The 12,198-nt window shown below is 35.5% G+C and overlaps 1 protein-coding gene and 1 long non-coding RNA gene across 2 annotated transcripts in view; one reads left to right on the plus strand and one right to left on the minus strand.

Annotated features, from left to right (window-relative positions):
• The window catches only part of ptprfb (protein tyrosine phosphatase receptor type Fb), a 233,258-nt gene that overhangs the window by 181,794 nt on the left and 39,266 nt on the right, over positions 1–12,198 (minus strand). The window lies entirely within an intron of this gene.
• On the plus strand, positions 4,555–6,664 carry LOC137003521 (uncharacterized). The gene is made up of 3 exons (XR_010891983.1): positions 4,555–4,730; positions 5,428–5,496; positions 5,903–6,664. It is a non-coding gene; the product is annotated as an uncharacterized lncRNA (long non-coding RNA).

Consider the following 12,198-nt stretch of genomic DNA (forward strand, 5'->3'; position numbering starts at 1 on the left):
ATTTTACTGTACAGAAGTAATATGTTTCAAGTTAAATTGAACTTTTATTTTGACGGGTTGCCAAGAGCTTTGAGTCTCTGTGTTTATGGTATGACGATAGATTTTTTTTTTTTCAAATAAAGCGTTACAATGCTGATGAAGTGACTTTTGAAGATGAATTTAGTGCGTTCATGCGACAGAGGATGAAAACACTGCGAGCGTCACACGTCCTTCAGTGTGTGTGTGCGTGCTTGCGTGTTTGTGTGGGTAAATGAAACCGCGCTTCTGCAACATTAATTTCAGAGACACACAACATGCAGAATCCATATTTAAATAGTATTTTTGTGATTTAATATACACAGACACTCTATATCGCAATTTAACGACATGCTTTTTATTCATTCATCAAAAATTTGACAAATTCCGTGACATTCCGCGTTATATAGTAAATTTCCGTTTTTATTAATGGATTCCGCTATTACGTCTGCATTTTCTGCATCGTGGAAATCATAGGGCCCAACTAAAGTAGAGTCAGAAATGTAGTAATTAGAAGTTATAGAAATTATAAGATATAGTAATTAGAAGCAAAATAATGATGAAGCAAAGTCATATTTGCAGGTTGAAAATGACTTTTAATTAGTGATCGACCGATATTGATTTTTTTATAACCGATACCGATACCGATTATTTGCATGTTTATGTACCCAATAACCGATATGCAGAACCGATATTCATTTACTGTTATACTTCTGTTTTTGACAATTATTACAACACAAATGAGCTGAACAAACCATTTTATTTATAACAATCACTCCCTCCTTGCATACAAAAAAAACCTTTAACACTAGAAGTCCCAGAGAGCAGCCATTTGGCTTTTCTACCTATAAAACCCGCAGGACAGCCGATGGGCTGGAAGGCTTTAGGCTAATATCCTTAATCAGCTGTGAACAGTTGCTTTTGTTATGTAAACAATGTGGGGCCATGCTGAGCCACTTCAAGGAAACTTGTGTTTCACTTTGCCATCTTAGGGAGAAATCAACACACATGTTTTTTTTCCTTTGTTGCTGAGATCTATTGATAAAAATATTACAAAATAAAATAAAGAAACCAACCATTTGTACACATATTTACAAATAATATTAAAAAGTGAGTGAGTACATTCCAGCAATCACTCACAATCCTGGCACTGCCTGGCAATATATTATAAATACATTTTGTATATATTCATTATATATTAATCTTATATTTGAAATACATCATAAGTCCATTTTTAAAAGTGTTTGAAAGATAGGTTCAAGTGTACTACAAGTGGTAACTAAATACATTTTTCTATACAGAGATAGTATGTTAAAAGCTCATTTTAGTTCAAATTCATGGTGTCTCAAAATAGCACAGTTGAGTACACTTAGATGTTCTTAAGATTATCTTAAGAAGTACTAAAGAAGAGCTTTTAGTATATTAAGTACAAAATAAGTGCACGGAAATAGAGCACTGTACATTATGAAATAAAGTGTATTTTACTGCACTTTTTTTTTTCCTGGGTAGACACTCCAACACTTTCCGTTTGCATTAAGATTATTTTTATTACCACACTGGCAGATATTGATCATTTTACTTAAGTAAAATGCACTTAATTTAGATCCCCCCAGGAAACAAGACTAAATATCATATATAATTTTCTCATATAGAAAATCCATCTTGATTTAAGATTTTTTTTTTTAAATTTACTTGAAATAGGATAAAAAATACTTAGTAAGAAAAGCATTTTTGCAGTGTGAATGAGTGAGTTAACTTTTTAAACATCACTTGCACTCCCTCATTTCAGGGTTAACATACTCAGAGTTTTCACTTAACCTCCTTTCTGAAACCGGCCCATGGTCAATCAAGTTTTCTGCTTTTAGCAGTCCTCCCTCCCCCACACATACAAACAAGCCACCAGCAACCATTCACACACACACCCCCAACCCCCCTGCAGATTGCTCAGGTAATGACCATATTTACACATGAATTGATGCTAATGATAGCCAAAAGACTAGCCAGTTAGCATCCACTTGGCTAAAGGAGGGTTACAAATCTCTGGGACTTCTAGTGTTAATTTTATACACAAATAAATAGAGGGGTCTGAGTCCAAAAAATTAAACATTATTTAGTTAATTGCACTTTATGTAGTAAATCAATTGATTATATAATCTAGGGTGTTTAAACGAGATAATCTTGTCAAAAATTTCATGCAGTGGCCGTGCTTGAGGCTTCCTGATCATCAACCCATTCAGGTGCTGAGCAATATGAACAAACTTTTTTTTCCAAGACTATATAAAGTTAAACAGCACTTGTCAGTTGGCATTTTATGACCAAAATTTAATCTAACGTTAAATCATGAAATGCCAACTGACAAAGTGCTGTTTGACTATAACTTAATCAACCGCGATCGCGCATGTAGATAATAAATAATTAATTTCCACAAAGCGGTAGGCTATATTTATATGTGTATTAGCGAAAAAATTATGTAGTAAATGATAATATAATCTAGGGTGTTTAAACAAGATAATCTTGTCAAAAGTTTCATTCAGTGGCCGTGCTTAAGCCTCCTGATCATCCGTCAGTTGCTAAGCAATATGAACGAACGTTTTCTTCTAGACTAATGGTGACCAAATACAACAGATAGAGAATTAAATTCAGCGCTTTTATTTTCAACATGCACTCATTCATGTCTGTTTTATTTAATTCATGTAAAGTTACGTCTTTATTGGGGCAGGACATGACGAATTACACTACGTGACTCAATGAGTTTGTCTCAATTGTTTAGAAACATGCTGCATAAATTAACTATATCAGGAATTTATGTCTCAGATCTCATTTGTCCATGTCTGTTATGTTAAATAAAGTTGATTAATTAAAGTAAACCAAGTACAACATATACTTTACCTGTGCACTGAGTTGTTGTTGACTGTTCTCCTCAGACGCCCGGGCTGCAATGGCGGAAATCTCAAAACGGCCACAAGATGGCGCCGTAAAATCGGCGAATCCGATATTACAAAACCGATACCCGATTATGGAAAAATGCTTAAATATCGGGAAAAATATTGGTAAACAGATATATTGGTCTATCACTACTTTTAATATCAATTTCATTTAGACCAATTACCTAATTGTCTGTTTATTTGTTTTGGTTTAACTACATCTGCATTTTGCTTCTGACTTGAATATTTGACGCAACAACTGAGCAATCCTAGGGTTCTGAGCCTCCCAGGTGCACTTGAAGGGAGCGACAGCTCTGGGAACAAAGTGGAACAACGTGTCACACAAGGCAGTTTTTCCAAACTGTTCAAGTCCAACTCACTTTAAGATTTTACCGCACAGACCTCGGTTGTCTGTCAAGGGAGAAGCATAAAAGTACTGTCGCACGGGGCGAGAGAGGATAAGACAGACGGCTCAGCTCACACTGCTGACTCTGGGAGATGTTGGTGCGCTATAGACCGTGCCCACTCCCTGCAGTACTGCTGAACTTTGGCCTTGTGTAGATCGGGACAAATGGAAAGTCAACAATCTCCCTTCACAGATGGCGAGAGCCATTGTGGGAAAAAGAACAACAGAGGTCTCTGGGGCCAAACTAACATACTTTGTTAAGCAAACTCTGGACCATGGCAAAACAATTAGGCTCGGCATGATGAAAGATCCAAAAAATTCAGATTTTGGTCCCAAAAAGCCAAACTTTTCTCTGCCTTCTTCACTCTTAGCATCCATTTGACAGTGCATAACCACCCTGACAAGTTGCAGTTGAAAAAGCACTTAGCAAGTCAAGTTTACCCAATCTTTCTGCAAGTATACCTGAAGATTGTGGTTGACTTTTGAGTGACAGCACAACATCGAGCCTCACAATTATGCACAGGCTGTAACAGCCATACCTCAAGCATCTGACTGCAACAACGAGAGCTGTTAGTTATAGTGTCTGACCTCATATACACATTTGGACAGGCCTATATCTGGGAAAACTGGATAGTACAGAACACACAGTTTAACACTCTGAGGTCTAAAAACGCGCCGGCGCGTTTTGCAGTTTTTTTTTCACATTGCAGCAAAACAGACTTAAAATACTCCGTCATTTTTTGTCATAGAGACATAAGTAATATATCAATTGAAACTATAGAATGTCTTCTTTTTTTTGTGTACACTCACAATCAAAATAAAACTTTGTGCTTTTTAAAAATAAATAAAATATACAGGGTGTGCTGTCCTGCCGTCTCCGTCTCTGCAAACATCGTTCTAAAACGTCACTAAAAGTAACTAAAATAGATGGCTTATACATGCTACATGGACATGAGAGATATGTCTTTGGAAAGCTTTAAGTGTCTACTTTTAAACAAAACAAATAAATTCTAAAACAAATATTCTCCCTTTATGTAATCAGTATAAAAGTAAAGAGAGGTACTGTTTCTCCTGTCTGACCTAATTATCTTTAATGTGTGCCCGCCCACGCGCAGAGCGCTCTATTCATAAGATAATGTGCTGAGGCGATTTATGCAAACTGTAAACGCCCCTAACAGAGTCTTAAAAAGCATCAAGTTTCATCAGATTCATTCGCTGTCCTTCGCGTTTGGAAGATGGCACACTACACAGGTGAGCAGGCTCTTCAGATGGTCCTGGACAGTGAGGAAGTTCACTCTTTCCTCGGAAGAAGAACACGACTCTGACGATGAACGTCTGCATTTTGAAGAGCGACTTGATCCAGCTGAAGATACAGTTTCTGATGAGTAAGTGATTTAGTTTTACTTAAATTATTTGACGTGTTTTTTTTTTCTATATAAGCGTACATATATTTGCCTTATATTTACATCTATCTATATAACTATATATATAACTTTATCTCATAAAAACGCTTATAAATAGAATGCTTTTCTGTTGATATAGGGCCTACTTAAATTATTTATATAAGCGTACATCTATATTTGCCTTATATTTACTTCTATCTATCTATCTATCTATCTATATATATATATATATATATATATATATATATATATATATATATATAACTTTATCTCATAAAAATGCTTATAAATAGAATGCTTTTCTGTTGATATACTCAAATTATTTGACGTGTTTTTTTTTTATATACAAGCGTACATCTATATTTGCCTTATATTTACATCTATCTATAAATATATATATAGCGTATCTAAGTACCGTATATGATAGGCGTGAATGTGCTAAAATATGCTTGGTTGTGAAATGCGCGAACATGTTGCTATTTGCTAAATGTGCTAACTGATATAGCAGACTGTAAACGTTTACACATTCGCACACTTTGTCCGGTAATGGCCAATTGACAGACATATACAGCATGCTTGTATACCTGTTACTTTCCTGTCAGTTATGCATAGCTAATGGTATGAGAGTATTATCTTATATGCTAATAATAACAGGGTTTTTTTTACATTTTTTTTTTAGGAATGTGGATCCATCACTCTCACATTCACCTGCAATTCCCACTAGGAGGGCACGCAGCAACACAGTTGAGTAAGTACACTTTTACCCACTATATGGTAGGCCTATATTGAAATCTGTAAGATTTTTCATGTTTTTAAAATAAGTTTCGTCTGCTCACCAAGGCTGCATTTATTCAATTAAAAATACAGTAAAAACAGTAATATTGTGAAATATTATTACAATTTAAAATAACTGTTTTCTATTTGAATATATTTCACAAAGTCGTTTATTCTTGTGATGTCCAGCATCATTACTCCAGTCTTCAGTGTCGCATGATCCTTCAGAAATCATTCTAATATGATGATTTGCAGCTCAAGAAACATTTATTGTTTACAATTGTTCAGAAATGTTTCATAAGTAGCAAATCATCATATTTGATGATAATATTTGATGATAATATTAATAAGATTCATATTTGATGATAATATATTTGCAGAGCTCTGTGGTGTGTCGTCACAGAAAGCAGCTCCAAAACGGACCAAAAGTGACCATGTACCGGTTCCAGGAGCAGAGCTGACATCAGATGCAAGGAATAATGCCACCGCTGGTCATCGGAACTGCATGCTTTGCAAAGTACAGCTTGGTAAAAAGCAAGACACACCTTGGAAATGCCAGGCATGTGACATTTACTTGTGTCTTCAGTTGAACTGTTTTCAAAAATGGCACACAGATGTGTGACTGTTCAGATTCTCTGTTCACCACCTCTCACTGACCATTGGGCTGCAAAGATTATCTATATGTGATCAAGCAGGTTATGTATAGGGTGTAAAAGTGGGCTTTTTTTTATAAACCTTACCTTTATTTGCCTGTATACACAAAAAATGTGCCTTTGACCCTAGTTTATATGTGGATTATATTGTTAACTTTATTTTAAATAAAAAAGAAAAAAAACAATGATATGTCTTGTCTTTGCATTTTCTTAGTTGACTCAGTCACATTCCTGACTGAATGGCTCATTATGCGGCTCATTAGGGGCAGGGTCTTAATCTCCCCAGGTGTAAATCACTTCATTATTCATGAAGAGTCACACCTCTTCGCATATGGCCTACCTAAACAAAAAGTGTCTTAGAAATTTAAAATCAATACAATGTTTTATGTGTCAGAGTAGGGAGGATCATTTCCACATCATTTTGAAGCAAAAACTCTACACTAAAATATACAATTCTCAAAAGTCTTGTGAAAAAACATTTAGTATGCATTTTTAGGTATTGTTTCAGTTACTTTTTTTTTTGTTTTTTCAATAACCACGCATAAACATTATTCCTTTAAAAACACAAACATGTACATACATGTTCCTCACATATTATGGTAGCCTAGTTTGTGCTGAATACAGTGTAATGACACTTTTGTCATTAATATGTTTATAACCAACTGATAAAAGCACAAATGTCAGGGCATGTCAAAACTTCTCCAGGGCCCAAAATCAGCCTCAGACTCCAGAGGGTTAAGTCTGTGCCTGTTTTTTAGTTTTATAACTAGTCAGACAACTGCATGGAGGGAATACAGTGATGGTGTAAACCAAATGAATCAAACATCCCTGCAAGTAAATGGGCCAATGTACTCTTTGTATTCATGTTGGTTTCATCTGCTTTTGAAAAAATTTTATAGCATTTTCCAAGAATAACTAAAATGTCAAAAGACTTTTATACAACACCACCATTCAATGTATTGGGGTCGATAAGATTTTGAAAGAAGTCTCTTATGTTTACCAAGAATACATTTATCTGTTTAAAGTACCATAAAATCAGTAATATTATAAATGCACAGCGTGTCACTTTTGATCAATTTAATGTAATTTAGGGTTTGATAGTGTCGTGCCATAGACAAAAAATATCTAATTAGAGTATATATTTTCTGAAATGACTGAGATATTAGTAAGGAATGTAACGTAACCTCTGACTAGCCAAATCCAGACAAGTTTCAACAGCCATCTGCAGACAGGCAGCATAGTTCTGAGAGTCCAAAGTGTTCAGAAATGAGACCACCTGTGCACAGGGCGAGTGATGACCTGGCTGGCACCATCATTTGTTACGCTTAGACTCCCATTACATCATCAGCTTAGATAGCTGGGAAATCCATCTCCTAGTGTCAGATTCCCTCACCAAAAGAAGGTCACAGTCTAAACAGGAAGTTCCCGGCTGGAGTGTTCCAGCGTTCCAGTTCTGCAAAAGTGCTGGTGTGAGTTAGCAGGGACCTTGGGTCTAACTGTACGAGTTACTTTTTCAAAGTGATGGAGATTGAGGCTTCTCCTTGAGGTCTATCCATTTGCATTTAGCACTGTACATTAATTATACGGCCTGACGCAAACAGGATACATTCAAGGATGGGGACTTATATCACCTTATGACAAAGTGCTTACCATGAAAAATACAAATGAGAACTGACAATCCCTGTGATAGTTCATATATTCTCATGAATAAACTCCATCCCAGCTTCAACAGAGAGAATATGCTACACAAAAGCATAATTCATCAGCAGACTAGTCTTTATCCAAATACAAAAGTTTGGGCTAAGCTAAATACCACTGGTATCACATATATTTTAACAGGAGACACATTCTAATGAATGTAAAATGTGCATTTCAGAGCTTTGTCAGAGTATCACAATTGCTGTCTGCTCAAAGTAAAATACAAAGTACACACTTCTGCATTCTTGGGTATTTCCCATGGGCGCTTATATTGTAGTCGTTACCCATAAGATACCAGATGTTACAGTGTGCTTAGTTTCAGGAATGAGATCTAAATGTCTTACATTCAAAAAAAGACATGAAACAGGAAGCCATCAGTTCCTTGTGGCACATTTCCATGCCTCTACACAAATACTATGCACTATACTGATGCACAGGATTCATGTAACATCTAGGAATGGGAATCAACAGATAACTGGAGATAGTTTGCTTGAAATTGCCTTGATGATCTCTAAATTACAGCTTTTTCAGTGCCCATTTTTGAAAGGGATATGGAGATCAAAACCATGGATAAAAGTTAACATTATGTATATTAAATGCAGGGATCAACATAGGATTTTTTTCTATTTGCTCAGTCGGGCCAGTAGTTCAAATTTTTACTTGCCTTGCCAGAATTTTCAGCACAAAAAAGTAATAAAATAAAATAAAAAAAATTGACCCATGTAAATGTTAATAAATAAGGTTATGACAAATTTCAGACACCAGTGGAATTTCACAATTCTTAATTCCAATTTTGATATGACAGCATAAACTACTAGCCTAACTAACATAAATTTTAAATATCATTAAAGATAATCAGTAATAAAATAAGACCGCGATCAAATTACGAGCAATAGCACAAATAAATACAATAGAACAAACAAACACTGTTTCCACGTTTTTTCAGGAAGGTCTAACAGCAGATTTCAGGTACAGAAATTGAATAATTAAATGTAAAATAACACTGCAAAGGCTAGTCTATTAATTAAATATAGATAAAACATTTTTAAAGTTACAAAATTTATTCAGTCAAGAGCAGTGAGTGATTATTTGTCCTTTGTAGTTTGATTAACATTAAAAACATTGACAGCAGCAGGAATATTAGGCTGTTGTCACTAAGACATAATGCCCAGATCCAAAATACTGTTACACTTGCGTTTTATTTCTTAACTGTTTGCATTGAAGACATAATGGACTGTTTACTAGGATACTTGCCAAGACAGACATTTTGACAATTCTGTGTGAATTTGTGAGTTTAAACAAGAAAATGTGAAAGAGAACTCATTTCAGTATTTGCACGCTGTCTGAGAAGCAGACACCGCTTTCTGGACGTGTGTTTTGAATGTGTGCACACAAAACATCTCATACAGCACGTACCGAATTAAGTTCTCTTTCGCATCTTCTTGAGCTTGAATACTTAAATTGACAAGACGAGCACAAATGGTAAACTTTTGTGATGGTGAAGCACTGGCCCGATCAGGAAAGTGAGAGTTCCGTCAACTGTCCCGAGCATCATTCACGCTGGCCTTATTGTGTGCAGGAGCATAAGAGAACATCTCAATGCATTTAAGTGCTACTGACATTCTTGCAAAGTAATGCCTTCAACTCAAAATACTCTTAATATTCCCATGGTTACTCAGATCACACAACAAGGCCAAGTCCTTCTCATTCCATATGCTAAAACAGTTACCATCTTTTAATTAAATCAAGTAACCACTTTGCTTGCTCTACACTGGAGCTTAAGGAAACAACAATCTCTCCAGCTGTGAGATGGTGATGCCGGTTAATGCTGAGACAAACACATTTGATGGATTATATTATGGGATGAAAAGAGATACACACAACACTTCCTCCCGTTTATGAGGAGAGATCAAAGCAGAACCGGGGGCCGTGAGAGCATGAGGAACAATGTCAATTCAGCAGAGCTCAAACAGGCTGAGACCCCGACTAGAAGAATGCGCCCTAAGGACGTTCCTTTTATCTGCCAGTCAAACAGCATGGTCAAATGCGGTCAGAAGAGCGCAGGCACTCTTTAGATATATTATAGGTCTAGTTCTGAATGAGGGCATCTGCGTATTCCAGTTGACCTAGATGGCAATCCGCTCTGGTATTCTTGATGAAACAACAAAGCAGCAATAGTCTGACAAAGAACCGCAAGGGATCTGAGTCACCTTTAGGAAAATGAGGGGAACTGAATGTGTGAGTTGAGTATGTAATGTCTTGAAAGCCAAAAAATAGAAGAAAAAGCTTTCAGGGTAAGAAAATTGCTTCAGACGGGACTTCAGACTAACATGCTAAAGGATTGGCAATAGTGACAACAAGCACACCTGATTTGATAGCACCATAGACTGTAAAAAAAGATCGACGACGCAACGGCGCTTCCTTCCATTGTATTGAACTGAAGCCAAAACAGACGCCGATGGGCGCTGACACGTTATGCAAAAACATCAAAAAAAAAAAAAAAAGTTTGGAACCAGGGCATGCGCAGAAAGACTCGTCAGTGGAGCCCGGAGGCGGAGTCGCGGTATCAAACTTCCGCCCAGACGACTGCGTCATCATTGATGTATTTTAAATAGCCTATATAAATTATATGTAATTTAAAATTCTACCTATAAAATAATAGGCTATTCTGTTTCTAGAGCAATAATATTTTTGAAACAGCAAATTCAGTAGATGAACTTAATATAATACGCCTCTAGAAACTCTAAAATATCAGAAACGGTCCTGCCATTTTAAATAAAATGTTTAAATTAACATTACAGGAGATCGATTGCTGTAGACAGTGCTCTGTAATTAATAAGAGTAGGCTATCATTAGTTTTATCCTGCTAATTATTATTTTATAACCATTAAAATAATTATAACTGCCAGATAACGATCACCTGCTTTTTTTCCGTCATGGCTAACATTAGGTGTGTTATCTTAACTAATAACGTTTATTAATTAGCTTATGAAGTCCACATTTAACGTTACCGAGAAAAGCTCAGATATCCGTCAGATCCTGTAGGTCAGTTAGTACAGTTTACTGCTGAACAGCTCATTTTGTCAGTGTGAATTAACACAGGAATTGAAAATTAAGTTATTTATTTATCTTCAATCTCCCCTCGAAGCTCCGACAGTCTTCAGAGAAGCTGTCAATCAACTGTGAGTCATGACGACACGCCCCGTTTCTATAGCACCAAATTGCTAGCTAAAATCAAGCTTATCACAAAAACGAACAATTGAATATATATATATATATATATATATATATATATATATATATATATATATATATATATATATATATATATATATATATATATATATATATATATATATATATCAGCGTGATAACAACTACCTTAAATGACCAAAACCATCTTTCGGAAAATTTTATTTGAAGCATAATTTATTTTTATGTTTTAACCTAAGTCTCATTTGTCTGCACTGAGCGGGTGGGGTTTATGACCTGTACTGTATCCAGCCTCCAGGGGGCGATCAAGGAGCCCGCAGCTTCACTTTTCAGGACGTATGAGGCACACCCGGGTAGCACCATCACTCCTAAACTACATTTTATTTAATATCATCGTACTAACAATATAACAATATTTAGTATTGAATATAGTATTTAATATGTGCGCTATTGTTCAAAACATTGGGGTCGGTAATATTTTGAAAAAAGTTTTCGAATAAAGTCTCTTATGCGCTCACCAAGGCTGCATTTATTTGATCAAAATATGGTAAAACAGTACATATTCTAAAATATTTTTACTATTTTTATTTTCTATTTAAAATGTAATTTATTAATTGATTCTCAATAATATTAATTATTATGATTAGTACATTATCAATGTTGATTTTTTTGTGGAAAATTTGATTTTTTTTCATGATTCTTTGATGAAAAAAGTTCAAAAGAACAGCATTTGAAATAGAATTAATTTGTAGCATTATAAAACTTTTTACAGTCACTTTTGAACAATTTAATGCATAATTGCTTAATACTTTCCCATTGAATTTAAATGGTTGTGCAAGTAATACCATGTTCAAAATTGGTTTGTGAAGCACTTAACAGCCTGCTGTGCCATCCACTCAGTAGCACTATGCTGTCCACTGGCCCATGCAGATATTGGTCTGCACTGTGCGTTTAAATTAGGTAGCACTGTTACGTCCCACTTAGTTTGACTTGTTAGGCTTTTGCTCTTGACCATGCGCAAAATAAACAAATAGGGCAATTCTGGTACCAGTGGTGTAACCAAATTTATGCAACAAATCTACAACAAAACCTTAACTGGCAGGGCCATGAAA

Source organism: Chanodichthys erythropterus, chromosome 16 (genome assembly GCF_024489055.1).
Source record: "Chanodichthys erythropterus isolate Z2021 chromosome 16, ASM2448905v1, whole genome shotgun sequence".
Lineage (NCBI taxonomy): Eukaryota > Metazoa > Chordata > Actinopteri > Cypriniformes > Xenocyprididae > Chanodichthys > Chanodichthys erythropterus.